Source organism: Dreissena polymorpha, chromosome 7 (assembly GCF_020536995.1).
Source record: "Dreissena polymorpha isolate Duluth1 chromosome 7, UMN_Dpol_1.0, whole genome shotgun sequence".
Classification (NCBI taxonomy): domain Eukaryota; kingdom Metazoa; phylum Mollusca; class Bivalvia; order Myida; family Dreissenidae; genus Dreissena; species Dreissena polymorpha.
In genome coordinates this window covers 91,651,128-91,668,430 of record NC_068361.1, presented here as the reverse complement: position 1 = coordinate 91,668,430, position 17,303 = coordinate 91,651,128, and the positions used below count along the sequence as shown (strand labels likewise).

The following is a 17,303-nucleotide window of genomic DNA, read 5'->3' as shown; positions in this document are numbered from 1 at the left end:
TGCACGGTGTTGTTAAAGATAAAAAACAAACAACTACAATAACAAAACAATGAACCTAACACACTGCCCTATTCAGGCATTTTGTGTAAAAAAAAACACTTGTGGAATGTAACCGGTACACTAAGGAACGACATTGCACCGAAAATGTTTGCAAGCTAAATTTCTAGGAAAAACCTCCAAAACTGTTACACGGGAATAAACAGCAAAAGAAATACAATTTCGAATGACAATAAGTATGCTTACAATGTTATTGTCTTTCTGGATTGTATTTATCACCACAGTAACGGATAAAAGCAACGTTTGGATTATCAAAAGGTCAATGTAATATATTTTCGAGATAAGTCACTTTATTATTCATGCACAGAGTCTTTAAAATTATGGAACGTTTTAAATTCATCTTTCCAGAAATATCAATATGTGGGTCTAATCTCTTACAAAAAGACATTTTATTCAACGTAACGTACTGAGTTAAGAAAATTCAATAATTATAAATTGATTTTGACACCTTTAAAAGAAAACATCAATTATTTAATAAAGTTTGGTGTCTTTTACTCTTTATACAATGGAATATAATGCAATGGGTATAAACTGTTTATTGAAGTCTGATCCCCCCCTCCCTTCTCCGGTCACTCCAATTGGAGTTAGACGGGGGGCACCCGTCAAACCCCACTGGGGTTTATTTGAAATGGTAGTTTGACGGGGTCTCCCGTGAAAACACTGTTGGAGTTTAATGGATATGGAAGATTGACAGGATCTCCCGTCAAAACCCCACGGAAGAAGAAAATCTACAAACACTTTATTTTCTTATTAAAGTACATATTTCTTACAATTATAACTAAAACATGTGTATTTGTAAACATTGAAACAGAAAACAAAACATAATATTTAAATTGCATTTTTTGTAAGATATAGGTAAAATTCTCCCGTCTGGAAAAAACTCCCGTTCGAGAATTGCAATTCTTAACGGGGGAGACAATACCCCGTTGGGATCCCACGGGGGATGACAACTTTATCATCAAATAACTCTACTTTCCAAAAACATTTTAACTCTTTTCTTCAATTATATGTATGTACTCATTGCCTCCTACATTATGCAAAATTTCATTACAATTGTTCAATAAATAAAAAAAATAAGTTTGCAAATAATCTGGATTTGCAAACTTAATCTGGATACTGTTTATGGCTAAACATGTACAAATCCGGTATACAAGGCAAAATATTACGAATAATTAAAAATATGTATGAAAATGTCAAATCATGTGTAAAAGCATGCTCGACATACTCTGAATACTTTAGCTACGCCGTTTGTCTACGGCAAGGGGAGGTAATGTCTCCTATTCTATTTTCATTGTTTGTCGACGACTTAGAACTTTTTTTACAAGATAGTGTCCATTCTGGTTTAAATAAAGAAGATATAATTTCAATTTTACTGTTGTTTGCAGACGATATGGCGATTTTGGGTAAATCACCCGTAGAAATACAATCTCATTTAGACAACCTTTACCTTTATTGTAACTCATGGGGACTTAATGTTAATACAAGCAAAACAAAAACAATGGTTTTGTGGAAAAGGGGTAGAATTCGCCGAGATGAGACATGGACATATAATGGGGAAACTATAGAGGTCGCTGATAATTTTAACTATTTGGGTTCTGTTATTAATTATACTGGTAGTTTTATATTAAACCAGGAGCAGTTAGTAGGTAAAGCCCTTAAGGCTATGAATACTTTGCTTCATAAATGCAAACAGTATGGTCTAAAACCTAGAATATTGTGTCAATTGTTTGATGCCTTTGTTGGCTCTATTTTAAATTATGCATCAGAGATATGGGGTTTTAATAAATTCAAAGATATTGAACGCATCATTTTAAAATTTTGTAAAAGGTTGTTAAATGTTAAAAGCAATACATGTAATGCAACGGTATGTGGTGAATTAGGTAGACACCCACAGTATGTAAATAGATATGTTCGTATTGTAAAAAATTGGCTTAAAGTTATTAATAGTGAAAATATTATCATAAAAATTGTGTATAACCAGGAGATAAATGATTGTGATAAAGGGTATAAAAATTGGGTTTCGAATGTGAAAAAGGTATTAAATGATTATGGATTTTTATATATATTCGAAAATGATAAATGCAAAGTCGTTTTTATGTGAATTAAAATGTAGAATTGTAGATGCCTTTAAACAAAAATGGTTTGGCAATATGAACGATACTTCTGTTTTAGATATGTATAGAATATTCAAAACAACTCTTGAATACGAAACTTACTTAGATTTACTGCCAAAAAGTTTGCGTACATACTTTGTTAAACTAAGGGCTTCTGCCCACCCTTTGAGAATTCAAACTGGAAGATACGCATGTAATAATATTCCCCGTAATGAAAGATATTGTCAATGTTGTGATCAAAGGGACATAGAGGAGGAATTCCACTTTATATGTAAATGTCCATGTTTCCAGCAATTAAGACAAAAATATATAAAAATGGTTTACTATGTGAATCCATCAGTTTAAAGTTCCATACTTTATTGAACTCAACTTGTAAAATTGAAATTATAAAGTTTTGTAAGTATATGAAGGAAGCTCTGGCCGTAAGACATTCTATCACAAATAATATTGCCAGCGAAAACTAAAGTAGTTCCTTACTGCTAGTTAAACGATATATATTACGGTAATGTTAAGTCGTTCTTCTTTGTTAAATATACTTTGTCTCAAATTGTTATATTACATTTTGTATATTGTTTTAACTCATACGTTGTAATATATAGACACGTGACAATATTTTGTAATATATTTTGTGTATTTAGACGATGTACATTTGTATAAGTCTTAATAAACTGTCTGTTCTGTTCTGTATAATTATATTTTCTTGTTTATATTACCGTTTTTGTGTTTCAGTTATTAATATTCATCTCACTTTGTATATGTATTTATGAGATTATCTATTTTGCCAAAAGCATGTTTTGCCGATTATGCGATTATTTTTATTAGTAGTATATGTTTGTATTGTGTTCAATAAATTTATAACATAAAGTGCTGTCGTTTTTATTCTATGCACCATGTGCATTACATGTATATGTTCAATAAATTTAAAACATACAGTGCTGTTATTTTGATTTTGCGATCATTATATTATGTTTGCAGAGTGCATTGTGTTCAATAAATATAAAACATAAAGTGCTGTTATTTTTATTTTAGGCACCATGTGCATTGTGTCCAATAAATATAAAACATGAAGTGTTTTATTTTATGCATCATGTATATGTATTACAATTAAAAATAAAAAGAAAGCATGAATGAACAATAATACAATTTATTTTCAATAAAGAAATAATAAAATGTTGGTCATTTACTTTTAGAAAAGCTATGTTTTACTAGCAACTCGCAAACTATTAATTAGCGGCATGTGCCGCTAAAGGCATTCCAATGTTATAGTAGCGACGTGCAAACAATTAATTAGCGACCCAGGCCTTTAATGGTCAATTAGTAAACTAATTAACTATCTTTTATTTGCCGCGTCGAGTAGTTCATGCTGGATTTTGAAGCAGGTAATTGAATTAATATTATATCAATTAAATAATTATTTGAAATCAGAACTGACATTATTTAGTGCTTCGATTTTTAAACACTGAACAGAACAGAACAGAATAGTTTATTTCGACTTAAGCATATACAGCTCTTCGTCATAAACATACATAAGCAATAACAGCATGCGTTGAATCAAATACAAAACATACATCATTTCGAATAAATATCAATTTAAAGGAATGAAATACAACATGTTTTAGTGAGGATGTCTCATGGATGAGGTTAGTACATAGTGATTACATATTGTAAAAATGTAGTTTATTAACTGCATCACGTATAACATAATTATAAGCATATTGTCCTTGTGAAAAATATATAATTTATCCTACATATATAAGACATTTTCTCGCATTTAAAGCATTTAAAACAAAACATGGCTAGTTTTCTTAGCACTATTTTATTTGAACTATTAAGTAGTTCTATAAACTTGAACATATTTGGGCGAGATCTATAATACTTTGGAATTAATGAATTCCTTACATCAGCATAGTAAGGACATTAAATAACAAAGTGATATTCATCTTCGATATCATTTAGGTTGCATCAAACACATTTTCGTTGATCTCTGACAATGTTCTGGTGTCTACTCGTTTTAATAAATAATTTATGAGACGACAAACGTAATTTAGCAATGATATTCCTATGTTTTCTATTTTCAACAATATCCAGATACGCAGATCTTTCGAACATTGGTTTTAATTCCTTATATAAAATCATTGAACTAGATGATGTTACACTTACATTCCAGTTAGTAATATACTGATCTCGTAAGCTGTTTTAAGAAGCTGTTTTAAAGTAACGGAATTAATTGATCAGAGTTCACGTATTCGGGAAATAGCCATACATCGTTAAAACCGGTTTGGTTGAGAATGTCCCGTACTCTCGATGACCAATTATTTGTGTTATTTTTTCGTTCTATTTCTAGTCTCGTTGATAGTAAAATGTGTTTAAGAATACAAATACTCTGTTTTACAGTATATAATTTCAAAACGTTTTTAACGATCCTGACAAATCTGTCTTAATACAAGGGGAATCGACCAACTTCGGCATATAGCAATAATGAGTTTGTTGACATCTTTACATTTAATATTCTTTTACAAAATTTACGATGAACGCGCTTAATGTTTTCCGCTTTCATAAATCCCTAAACCTCACAGTTATAGTTTAAAATTAATGATACATATGCATTGAATAAATTAAACATGATATTTATAGGTACGTTCATGTCTTTTGTTAGAGAGAACAAAGAATGCATTGCTTTTAAAGCTTTGCCATACAGTGTATTTGTTGCGGCCACAAATGAGCCACCGCTTGACATGACAATTCCAAGGTAATTAAAATTGTTAACAATTTCCATTTCTTGACCGTTATAAGTCCATTTTAACGATTTACTAATTGTGCCTCCTTTCCGGAATACCATGACCTTAGTTTTTTCAATGTTTACTGTTAAATGTGTTTCAGAAAATAAAGCCGCGTCGTCAGCGAATAATAATAAATATATCGATATTTGATCTCGAGTTATTCCGGCGTTTATTCCATTTTGCAAATCGAATTCGATGTCGTTAATAAAGAGAGAAAACAATATGGGCGAGTTTATCTCCCCCTGAAATAGGCCGACGTTACTACTAAATAAGTCTGATAAGCTCCCCATGTGTTTAACCTGTTATTTAACTTCATCGTACATGGATCGAATAAGTGTTAAGAGTTTACCGTCTTTGCCCACATTAATCATCTTACTCCATAATTGGCCGCGATTGATGACGTCATATGCCTTCCGGTAATCAATATAGCAACAATATAGTTTATCTTTATTCTGAAACTGTTTTTCTATAAGGGCATTAAGAATAATTATTGCATTGACCGTGCTACATTTGGTTTAAAGCCGAATTGTGCATCCGTTAGAATGTCATTTGTTTCTGCCCATTGTTTAAGACGTTCATTTAATATGCTTGTAAACAATTTCGCAAAACAACTTATTAAAGTAATTCCTCGATAGTTATTTGGGTCTGATACATCTCCACGTTTATGAATTTGGATTATAATTCCGGATGCCCAACTGCGGGGAAAACGCTTTTTATCAAGTATATAGCTAAACAATAACTCTAACGGCCTGACGATGAAATGGATTGCTTCAGTAAAATATTCATAGATAATATTGTCACTCGAGTATGCTTTATTGTTTTTCAACCGTTTTGTTGCCCTTATAATTTCATCTTTCGATATAGGATTGTCGAGTTCGGGGTATGAGGGTTCTGTATTTAGCCTATTATCAAATTCATGTAAGAAAGTATCGGCGTCAAACGAATTGATATTTACGTCACCTTCGTCCGCTAATTTACTAAAATAATCGTGAAATTCGATTAACGGTATCGTATCTGAGTTTGGTGATGTATTTGTACGTTAAAATAATTTCCAAAACTCACGGGTTGATTTCATTTTCTTAGTGTTTTTATGCTTGCTTTGATCAGTGTTGTATTTTAATTTTTTTTTTTGTCTACATGTATAATAATAATCTTTTTTCGATGCAATCATTTGTTCTCGTGTACGCTCGTTTTTATTTAGATTATACTCGTATATAGCTCTTGTACATAGAGATTGTTTGGTTTTACTTTCTTCGTTAAACCACTTTTGTTTATTTTTATCAGAATCTATAAACAATCTTTACTTTCAAGTTTTATTATGCGCTTAAAATACCGTTCTCCTTTAGAATTTAAGAAGTTCGAAAATTCTCCCACTAGCAAATCCGGATCAGAATTTGAATCAATCTGTGATGATAACATTTGTTCCAGATTATGTACATCGGACGAAACATCACTAAGGAAATCGCATTTTTTCTCGGGTTTCCATTTAAAATAAACAATCGGATTAGTATTACTAGTTGATACAGCGTTATTCGTGCGGAGAGCAAATGTCAGAGGCGCGTGATTCGAGAATTCCGTGAAAGTGTTAACGGTAAAATCTGTAATATCCTTAAAATTGGTGCGCGCAGTTAATAAATAATCAACTAAGCTTTCACCAGTATGTGTATAGCACGTTATTTTACCTATATTTTGATCGTTATGTAAACGTCCGTTCACGATGCGAATAGTAGTCGCTTTACATATATCTAACAGGTAGTCTCCAAATCGATTCGTAATTAGGTCACAGGTTGAGCGTGGGATTAGAGTTTCAGTATCTGGGACAATATCAAAATCGGTATCGCTTATAAACCTATCATTTTCGATGTAATCGGCTTTATTTCCCGTTCGTGAGTTTGTGTCTCCAGTAAAAAATACCTTTCCTTTGGTTTGATAAAAATTTATATCAAATTCAATAGTTTGAAAAATACAATACGTATACAAAGAATGAGCAGGGGAATTTTCAGGTGCAATATTTACAACACATAAATATACATCTGATTAAATACTAAATACTCAATACTTATTTAAGCCAAACAATGCAATCAATGTCATTTTTTACTAATGAAACACCTTTACGAATGGAGTCTTTAATGTAAATCACAATGCCACCACTCGAGCGCTTCGCTCTGCGGTGTTGCAGTCGTCTGTACGAGTGAATAGGTTTGCTATAGCCTTTAAGATCTATGGTAGAGTCTTTATTTGTCAAAGTTTCAGTAAGACATATAATATCGTGGTTGTAAAGAAAAGATGAAAACTTACTATCAGAGCATTTAAACGTAGTTAGTCCTTCCACATTCCATGTGACACATTTAATGACATCCTCACTAACGTCCTTTTCCTTATACACTTGCTTGTCAATATACAGTTTGTCAATTTTAAGATACGCCTCCTTTCCATCGGATCGTGCCTTTTTCATGATGGGTATCAGCCTCCGTCGGACCTCCATAACTTTCCGTGGGTACTGCTCGGATATTTCAAATGGGGTAACTTTTAGTTGTTTTGACTCCTTGCGGACCCTCTCATTGTCGGAGTAATATGCGAATTTCGCAACAGTGGGGCGTACTTTATTCGGCTGGTATCGGCCTATTCTATGTGCCCCGTGGATGTTTATCTCGGTTTGGGCGTTTTGCACGTGAAGCTTTTTCTCAATAAATTCCAGGATTTTTTTTAGCACATTGTTCTTCTTTCTCCTCAGGTATCTGGAAAAATAACAAATTTTCCCGCATACTCCTGCGGTCAGTTATTTCGGCCTGTAATTTATGTTCTTGCAGAATCACTGAATCCTCGCGGCTTTGCAAGTTGCTTGTGGATTTTAGTGTTGAGTCAAATTCACTCTGTTTTTTTGTTAAGTTCTCTATCATGTTCCCACTGAAATCACACGATTTTTCCAACTCCTTTATTCGGGTTTCAAAATTATTCATCCTTTGTTCTTTTTTGTCTATTCTTGAAACACTCAGGTGTTGTAATAACTATAACTAAACTATGTGTGTGTTTTGTTTTCAGCGACACGGAAGGCGCTTCGCCAGATGTACCCACAGCGACGCTGAAGGGCTGTGTGTTCCATTGGAAGCAGCGCGTCTATCGGAAGGTGGTGAACGAAGGCCTCGCAACGGCATATGCGGCAAAGGGCGATAAGTTCCTCTTCTTGAGGAAACTGATGTCCTTGCCGTATTTGCAGTGCGAGCACATCGTTCAGGACTGCCTTCGAACAGTTGAAGTCGCAGGCTGAAGAGGTATATACATTTGTTTTTATTATTATCCCCACGCTTTTCGGAGAAAAAGTGGGGATATTGTGGTTATCTCCGTTTTCCGTCCGTCCGTCTCCTCCTACACTATAAGCGCTAGAACCGCGAAACGTACACACATAGTAGCTATCAGCGTATGTGCGACCCTGCACTATTTGGAATTTTGATCTGACCCCTGGGTCAAAAGTTATGGGAGTTGGGGTGGGGCCGAGTCAGAGATTTTTACTCATTTTTTTAGGTTATTTTACTATAATTTCTTCATTTCTACACAGTTTGTCTTCAAATTGATACTGAACCACTCTTATGACAAAACGGTCAATCTCAACTATGCATGGCCCCATTAGCAATCCTGGGGCGCCCCGCCCACATAGGCCACGCCCCTCCAAAATTGCCTTTTTCTTCATTTCTACACCGATTCACTTCAAATTGATACTGAACCTCTCTTATGTAAATACAGTCAATCTCAGCTATGCATGGCCCCATTACCAACCCTGGGGCAACCCCCCCACATAGGCCACGCCCACATAGGCCACGCCCACCCAAAATTGCATGGCCCATTACCAACGCTGGGGCGCCCCGCCTACATAGGCCACGCCCACCCAAAATTGCATTTTTTTATAATTTCTTCATTTCTACACTGATTCACTTCAAATTGATACTGAACCTCTTTTATGACAATACAGTCATTCTTAACTATGCATGGCCCCATTACCAACCCTGGGGCGCCCCGCCCAAATAGGCCACGCCCATCCAAATTGCCTTTTACGATAATTTCTTCATTTCTACACCGATTTACTTCAAATTGATACTGAACCTCTCTTATGACAATACGGTCAATCTCAACTATGTATGGCCCCATTACCAATCCTGTGGCGCCCCGCCCACATAGGCCACGCCCACCCAAAATTGACTTTTACTATCATTTCTTCATTTCTACACCGATTCACTTCTAATTGATACTGAACTTCTCTTATGACAATACGGTCAATCTCAACTATGCATGGCCCCATTACCAACCCTGGGGCTCCCCTGGGTCAAACATGCGGTGTTGGGATACGCGTCGGCCTCTGCCGCGCCATTTTTAGTCATAAAAAATATTATCGTTTAAGTTATCCCGATAACAATTCACAAACAACATCATATTTATATAATTGTATCATATATTAAAATAAATTATTTAAATATACTAAATCTAAAAAAAAAGTTTAGTGTTTAAGAGGCTGTTTCATTGTTTGTATATATTTGTGAACAAAATGTTAAATAAATCTTAAAATTAAATATATTTTGTGAAATCTGAAGAAACAAACGTGAAGTGTACTATGTGTTTAAGAGTCTGTATATAAGTATATATGTATATATTTGTGTAAAAAATGTTAAATAAATCTTAAAATTAAATATATCTTGTGTAATCTGATAACAAAATCGTGTAGTGTACTACATTTGCTATGTGTATAAGAGGCTGTTTTATTGTATGTATATATGTGTACAAATGTTAAATAAATCTTAAAATGAAATATATCTTGTGGCATGATAATGTTTTATTTCATTTATGTATTCCATATCAATATTGTTAATGTATTATATATTATCTATATGACAACTTTAAAATAAATCTTAAACTTAAATACATTTTATCAAATTATTATATTTCAAAATAAATCTTAAATTATGAAAACTCGCATGTAGAATGCGCTTACACCACAAGTGCGACGAAACACAACGTTTGCCTCCCAGAAGACTTGGTATTGAACTAAAGGAACTTGATTATAACATGACATGTACTGTGCAATTTGGAGAACTTAACATTGAACATGTTGACAAAAAAATCTTATTTCTTATGTCTTCGTATGTACTAATTTTTAAACGGCGTACCGACGGCAATACAATATTTAATGTTAGGCATTATTCAATGCATTCAAAGTATTTACTAAATGATTACTTATAACACAATCCTTTTTAAGGGTACTTAAAAAATAAGTATCTAAGCATTACACGTAATATTAACTTTTTCAAAAATAATATCAATATAGTATTATCTCTAGTAATATGAGTTCGCAAAATTTTTAAAACAAATTTTGGAATGCATTATAAAGAAGTGAAACTCCAGCTGCTGGAGCAGTATTGAATTTTCATTAAAAACAATTACCCTTCGCAGGGTAGATATTCAGTCGATATGTCATTTTAAACTGTCAACTATGTATACTTCTTTGTTTCTGAAGCAATCGATTAGTATGTTTTCCTGTGTCAAACAATAACAATAACTGTTATAATGATTATTATACAATAGAAGTAATATATACTTCAAAACAATCTGGTAAATGATGTAATGGAAGTTATGCAAGATATTTGTTAAGCATGGGGCAGCACATCCAACACCCCATAGCAGTATCGTAAGCGAAAATTTCTGTACTGAAAAGTATGATCATCAAGCAAATGTTACAAATAAACATCATCAGCCGCATATTATTCATTGTGCAAAAGATTGTTATTTACTTAGCAGTGTAAAGCAGACGAAATCGCACGTGCACACCAAAAGACAATGGTAATAATACGCATAAAGAACTGAAAAACAAATCACTAAAGTTCCTCTTATTAAAGGCCTATAGCTCTTACATGTCCGAGTGATCATAGCAAAGCTTGTATAAAACCCATCGAAGAACGATAATGCAAATTTATGTCCGCGTGCACTACCGCAGTATGATGATACACATTTAGTATACGTTTCTTGAAATGTCATGCTGCAGTTATTCACAAACAGCTCCGGACGAATGGACGGACAACACCAAAAACAATATCCCATCGCTATTGGCGGGAAATAAAAAAACAAATAATAGAAAAGTAAATTACACTTCAATAAAGACGTGTGAACAAAACAAGTTACGTTTCATTGTTATTCAACACAATCGAACATCAGACCATTACAGTAATTGACGAGATAAACACCTTTAAACAAAACAAACATAAAGGCACATTGCCTTATGTAAGCATCGATATTTTTAAGTTAAAGCCTATACAACGTCAGTCGTAACAATTGCTAGGGATATATACCACCACCACCACCACCACTTTTAGCTGAAAATTGGTGGTCCCAAAATTTGTTTTCCATAAAAATCATAATTGTAATTGAACATTATTAAAGCACAATAAAGAATATCAACATCTTAAACTATTATGTAGTGATACTGAACACTTAAATTCAGAGGTTAAAGAGGCGCAATACTTTTGTTGTACCTTTCACTTTATTTAATAGTGTCCATTTTTCTGTGGCGATACACTGACCTTTGGTGATTGAAGGTGTTTCCACATAGATACACGTTGTCACATACTTTGTGTTTAAGGCGATGCTCTGCTAAGTATCGCTTTGCCTTAAAAAGTTGTCTATATGTTTCACATTTGAAACTTGCTGTGTGTATTTTACGGCTGCATCGACTTTTGAATGAACCTGAGCAATTTGTACAGTGATATGTTTTACATTCTGTCATATGAGTTAAAACATGGTCATTTTAATCAGTTGTATAATAAACTCCTTTTGCACGCACTTCACAAACGTGACGATTGCATCCTACTTTAGTGATGAACATGTTGTCTCAATGTTCGCAGTTATAACTTGCACCCAAGCTTGTGGACTATTTTTTTCCACAAACCTTACAATCAAACGTCGATTTGAAGCTTGCTTTGTCGTTTTAAGTTGTGTTTAAATGTAAATCTCATTTTTACAAACTATACATTCCAAAGGTTCCTTTGATATTGTGCTCACAACCTGTTCTGCCGCAAACACGATCAAACAGTCTGTGTTTGCTTATACTGATCCTGGATCACATATAAGTAAAATCGGATCTTCGTCCACCGGCAGAAATGACTCCGTCGTTACTCCGCTTGCAGCCGCGAACAATGCATCTGACTCCATAATTGCCTCGCATGCAGATTCAGGTACACTGCTAAGAAACGGTGACTCGGACTTTTCATCCTAGCTCGAGTCGCCAGTTTGGCAAAACCCAAAGATGCAGTGCAAATCCTTCTCAAAAATAAAATATAATAATTTCAGTGTGCATGCCCATGTTTGCTATTATTAATTCTGAATACATTTTTTAAATGGTCGGTTTCGTTTTGTTTTCGAGTTATTGCGTCGGGAATCATTGTGTGTATATTGAAAAATTCTATTAAAGTGGCTGCATTGAACATATATACACTCAAAAAAATGTATATCCCCGAAATTACCAGACAGACATTTTATTTGACTTGCACAATGTACATCGTCAATATTGCATATGGTTGGTATTTATATTTGTCAACCTGTATATTCGCAGAAAAACAAGTGTCAAAAAACATGAATATATATATATATATATATATATATATATATATATATATATATATATACTAAGCAAATGCATATTGAGATACAGAGGATGAACAATTGGTAAATTACGTTATACGATTTAACAATACGATTTACCAATAGCAATATGTACCAACTTTTTTTTTTACTTCTAACTGTTGTTAACCTAACTCGCGGCAACAATCATTCTTTGTTTGTACACAAGATGCGTTATAAGTAACTGATATAATAATAAAACCGCACCATTTAGTTTTTGAAATTCTACGGCGGCAGCCTCAGGCTCAGAGTGTCATTGGTATCTGAAACAAAAACATATCTGTAAGTTGGAGAGCACATATGTCAGATCAAGGCTCGCGCTTAAAATACCATTTGTTGTCACCGTTCGTTTACATGCCAGCGTAAGCAAGCTATTTACTGACGGTAACTTACAGAATAAATATTGAACTCTATAGTTGGCGAAGCCTAATATGCATACTAGGGATATTAAATTTTTGTACAAAGATCAAGCATTAGAAAAGGTTAAATCATTTACATACTTAGGAATTGTATCCACTACAGGAGGATCTTTTTCAAATACCTTTTAATAACTTGCAGGTCAAGCCTCAAAGGCTGTTTTTAAGCTTAACTCATATTTAATAAATTATCCAACAATTTCAATACATACCAAATTACAGTTGTTTTATCAGCTTGTTTTACCAATTTTAAATTATGGGTCAGAAATATAGGGCTTAACTGAGTAAATTTCAATTGAACAGGTTCACTTTTTAAATTTTTGCAAAAAAATACTTGCCGTGAAAATTCGGACACATAATAATTTTGTATATGGGGAACTTGGAAGAACATCCTTGATTACTAAAAGAGCCATTCATGTAATACGGTATTGGTTGAAAATTATTCAGTTAGAAGATCACAAGTATGTAAAGTGTTTATAGCCACATGTGTGAGAATTTAATAAATAAACCAAATAAACATTCTTGGGCAAAATCTGTTTGTAATCTGTTGTAGGCATTAGGCTTTCAATATGCATGGCTAAACCAAGGTGAAGGTGATGAAAAGTGCGTTTTATCCTTGTTAAAGTCTAGATTAAATGATACATTTATCCTAGATTGGATGTCAGAACTAAATGATTCTTCAAGAGCAAAAAATTACAGGCAGTTTTGTAAATTTGAATTGCAACCTTACTTAAAAAAAGGTTATAATAAATAAGATTAGATCTGATCTTTGTAGTTTAAGGGTTTCATCCCATAGACTAGATATCGAAGCAGGCAGATGTCATAAACCTGAAGCCATACCGTTTTCAAGATAGAAAATGGCAACATTTCAATGTTCCGGAGGATGAATATCATTTTATTATAATATTCCTTATATGATAACCTTAGGAAATTGTATATGAATCAGTGATTTTTTTTTGCTCAAAATTACCGCCGATTTTCGGCTGCTCTTCAATCGCAAAATTCCACATTTTTTCCCCAAAATCTAACCAAAATTTTCCAATAAAACACCCAATTTCCAAAAAAAAATTAAGAAAGAAATCTCTTATGACTTAATATGATTTCTTAACTCTAGATCTCAACTTTATTTTTTAAACATCATACAATATATATATATATATATATATATATATATATATATATATATATATATATATATCTTTAATTCAATTTAAAATCCTTTTTGATGATAAATAATTCCCAAATTGGCTACTTATTGATTTAAAAGAATCCAAATTAGACCATACTTTTTTTCCAAAAATGGCTAGAAAACCCCCTGAACATGCACTTAAAGGCGATATAAATTCTGTTACTTATAATCATATTTATAATGCTTTTTTTTTTCCAATTTCATGGTTTATCGCGTTTTTTCCCAATTTCACGATTTATCGCGCTTATATTATCAATTCAAATGGCACAGGCTGTAACAAATAAAAGCAAAAAAATCACTGCTGAATAAATATTGTTGGAAAAGACCAAACATGATAAAATGTATTGAATTAATGCAATCGGATAATACAAGTACCAACAGAAACTTAGCTATGTATGTACAAAAAGCAAACCTGTGTAAATAGTATTATGATTAATTGTATATGTAATTCATTACTCAAAACTGACTTCTCGCTCTCTTGTAGACTCGCCTTTGCTGTTATTGATGTAATCGTTATAGCATTAATTGTTAAATTTGATGCTAAATGTTGTAAAAAAATTGTCTTGTCCTAGACCTTGCCTGTATTGAATCCTTACTTAACAACTTATGAAATTCAATACTGATCACATGTCATGCCTTTATATATGTTACTATGTTTTGATCATGTATACTCATGGACTGTATGTCTATTGTATATATTGAATAAACCATAAACCATAAACCATAACCCATACACGCTGATTCGCCGAGTAAGATTATCTTTGAATACACGTACGCTTAAATCAGAAATACAGTCAGTCCTATTCACAAAAATACGCTGCAAATCATTATTTCTGCGCATACTATTCAAACAAAACATTAGGAAGTGACACCTATCGTACATGTTATAAGCATGGACTTGGTTATTAGTATTTAGTTATGTTCAATCACGTGTTAAGTATCATGCAGAATAAGATTGCCAACAGCGTGTTTGCAAGGGATGTCGTACCAGTGCATGCATTTGCTTAATGTGGGCTTCGCTTGATGCTCAAAATTGGTAATGCACAGTCATTTACTTATGCAAAACTACTGCCCCTGACATTTTCTTTTTTTAACTGAAACCGATCTTTAAGTCAAAACATGTTTTGCAGATACTGATTTGTATCACATAAAACCTTAAATAACATGTTATAATTACTAGCTAAGTTTTTCAAATGCTAAAATATTGTTAGAATTGAAATAAGAAATGACCAATAATCATTAAATAATTGATATTTAAAAGGAATTATCAGTCGGGGTTTTTAATAGACCGACTCCATCCGAGAGGTTACCTGTGAAGGTATAATCATACATTGGATAGAGATACACGTGCTTCGTACAAACAGAAAGTTGACAGATTTTCAATATTTTTGACAATGTAAATGGTCTGTCCTCGTTTTAAACCATGTCTGCCATTATTTCATACATCTTATGTAATCAATGCGATCAGATGATTGAATTATACACGCAAAAAAGATTTAAAAATAATAAAACTCATATTCAATAGCGGGACATCCCTCGAGTGTGTCGCTTATATATAATTAATCACTAACGAAGCAGAGAAAATAAACATATAACTACAAAGCAGCATTGTTCTAACGTTCCGTGCAATACTTACTTTGAATGATCCGTGTCCCTTTTTAACAATAAATTGCTGTTTTGTAGATGACCATCCACACAAAACCTTGTTTTTATCCGAGAAAGACCGGTACCGCATCCAAGAGGGGTACTGATATAGCGTTTTCATCCGAGAGGGGGCCCGATATGGTTATACACCGTGAGTATCTGACGCGGTTGAGAACACACAAAAAAATTGGTATCGCGAATACCGTATTATTTTTCATATGTTTTCTTATTAAATTACTTAATATAAAAAATCAATTTTCAAGCTTTCGAACAATGGTTACTTCTTAAATATTTAATTAAAAATGGTATTAATTTGGTGATCTAAAATTGAAGATCGCGTCTAGCAGCCGCTTAAATCGACCGCGGCTGCTAGTAATAGTTTTGATTTTAACTCGGAGCAATAACTTGAATAGTTCAAATAAACAATTGAAAATAACACAGAAAAAGACGTCAATCTATAAGCTTTTTAATGAATGATATTTGTCATATTTCTGACTAAAAATGACAAAGTAATAATATATTTTACAGTGAAGACGACGATATTTTTACCCGAAAATCAGCCGCAGTTGGAAGGCAAAAACTAACTACTTTGCCAAGATTTCTCGAAAATTCTTAAGTCAAATTATTAAATTTAAGCTGGTAAAAACGAGCTTAAGTTGATTGCTTAAATTTATCCGATTTCACGAACAAAATTACGGGATTAACTTAATAGCTTAAGTACGTTATTTTAAAACAAGTACTTAACGGGCTTGTCGTGAATATTATATGAGATTTTAGACGTAACGTTGATTGGCGGTTGCCGCGAATTAGCGCATTATTATTATTATTATTTGACGTCATATATATTTGTATTGTTGTTGACGGGCAGTTGAATTAAAGGATCGAACCTGAACAGTCGTGTTTTGCATATCAACTCAAAGTACACCATTATATCTTCGTGAAATTGGTGCCGTGAACAAACAGTAAAATGCCGACGACAATAGAGAAGTTACTAGGCCAGCGGCTAGGTTTGAAAAATATTATTGACCGTTTCGTCAGTAAAATAGAAGAAGCGAGCGATGAAGACGATGCCATTCAGTTTCAAGCGCTTATCGAGAAATTAGAAGAAAAAGTGGCATGACTGCTAGTCCACAATGATAAAATTCTCTCGCTCACCGACGCCGACGCTGCGCCAGAGGAGATGGTCGAGACAGAAGAGTAAACCTTCGACGTAGAGGTCAAACTACGAAGATACAAGCAGCGTCTACAGCGGCCTAACATTGGCATCACAGAGGCCGCCGATTTATTATCGCATGCATCCGGTTCCAGTAGTCAGCAGGCATCCGGTCCACTACCACCAAACAACCAACGCAGGGTGAACACCAATTCGTCAAACAACAGCGGCCAGTCAGCGCCCGAGATAAGTACATCTAGTACTCATAAATTGCCAAAATTAACACTTCCA

At 33.5% G+C, this 17,303-nt stretch overlaps 1 protein-coding gene across 1 annotated transcript in view; it reads left to right on the top strand.

Annotated features, from left to right (window-relative positions):
* The window catches only part of LOC127838617 (uncharacterized), a 414,202-nt gene that overhangs the window by 28,218 nt on the left and 368,681 nt on the right, over positions 1-17,303 (top strand). The window lies entirely within an intron of this gene.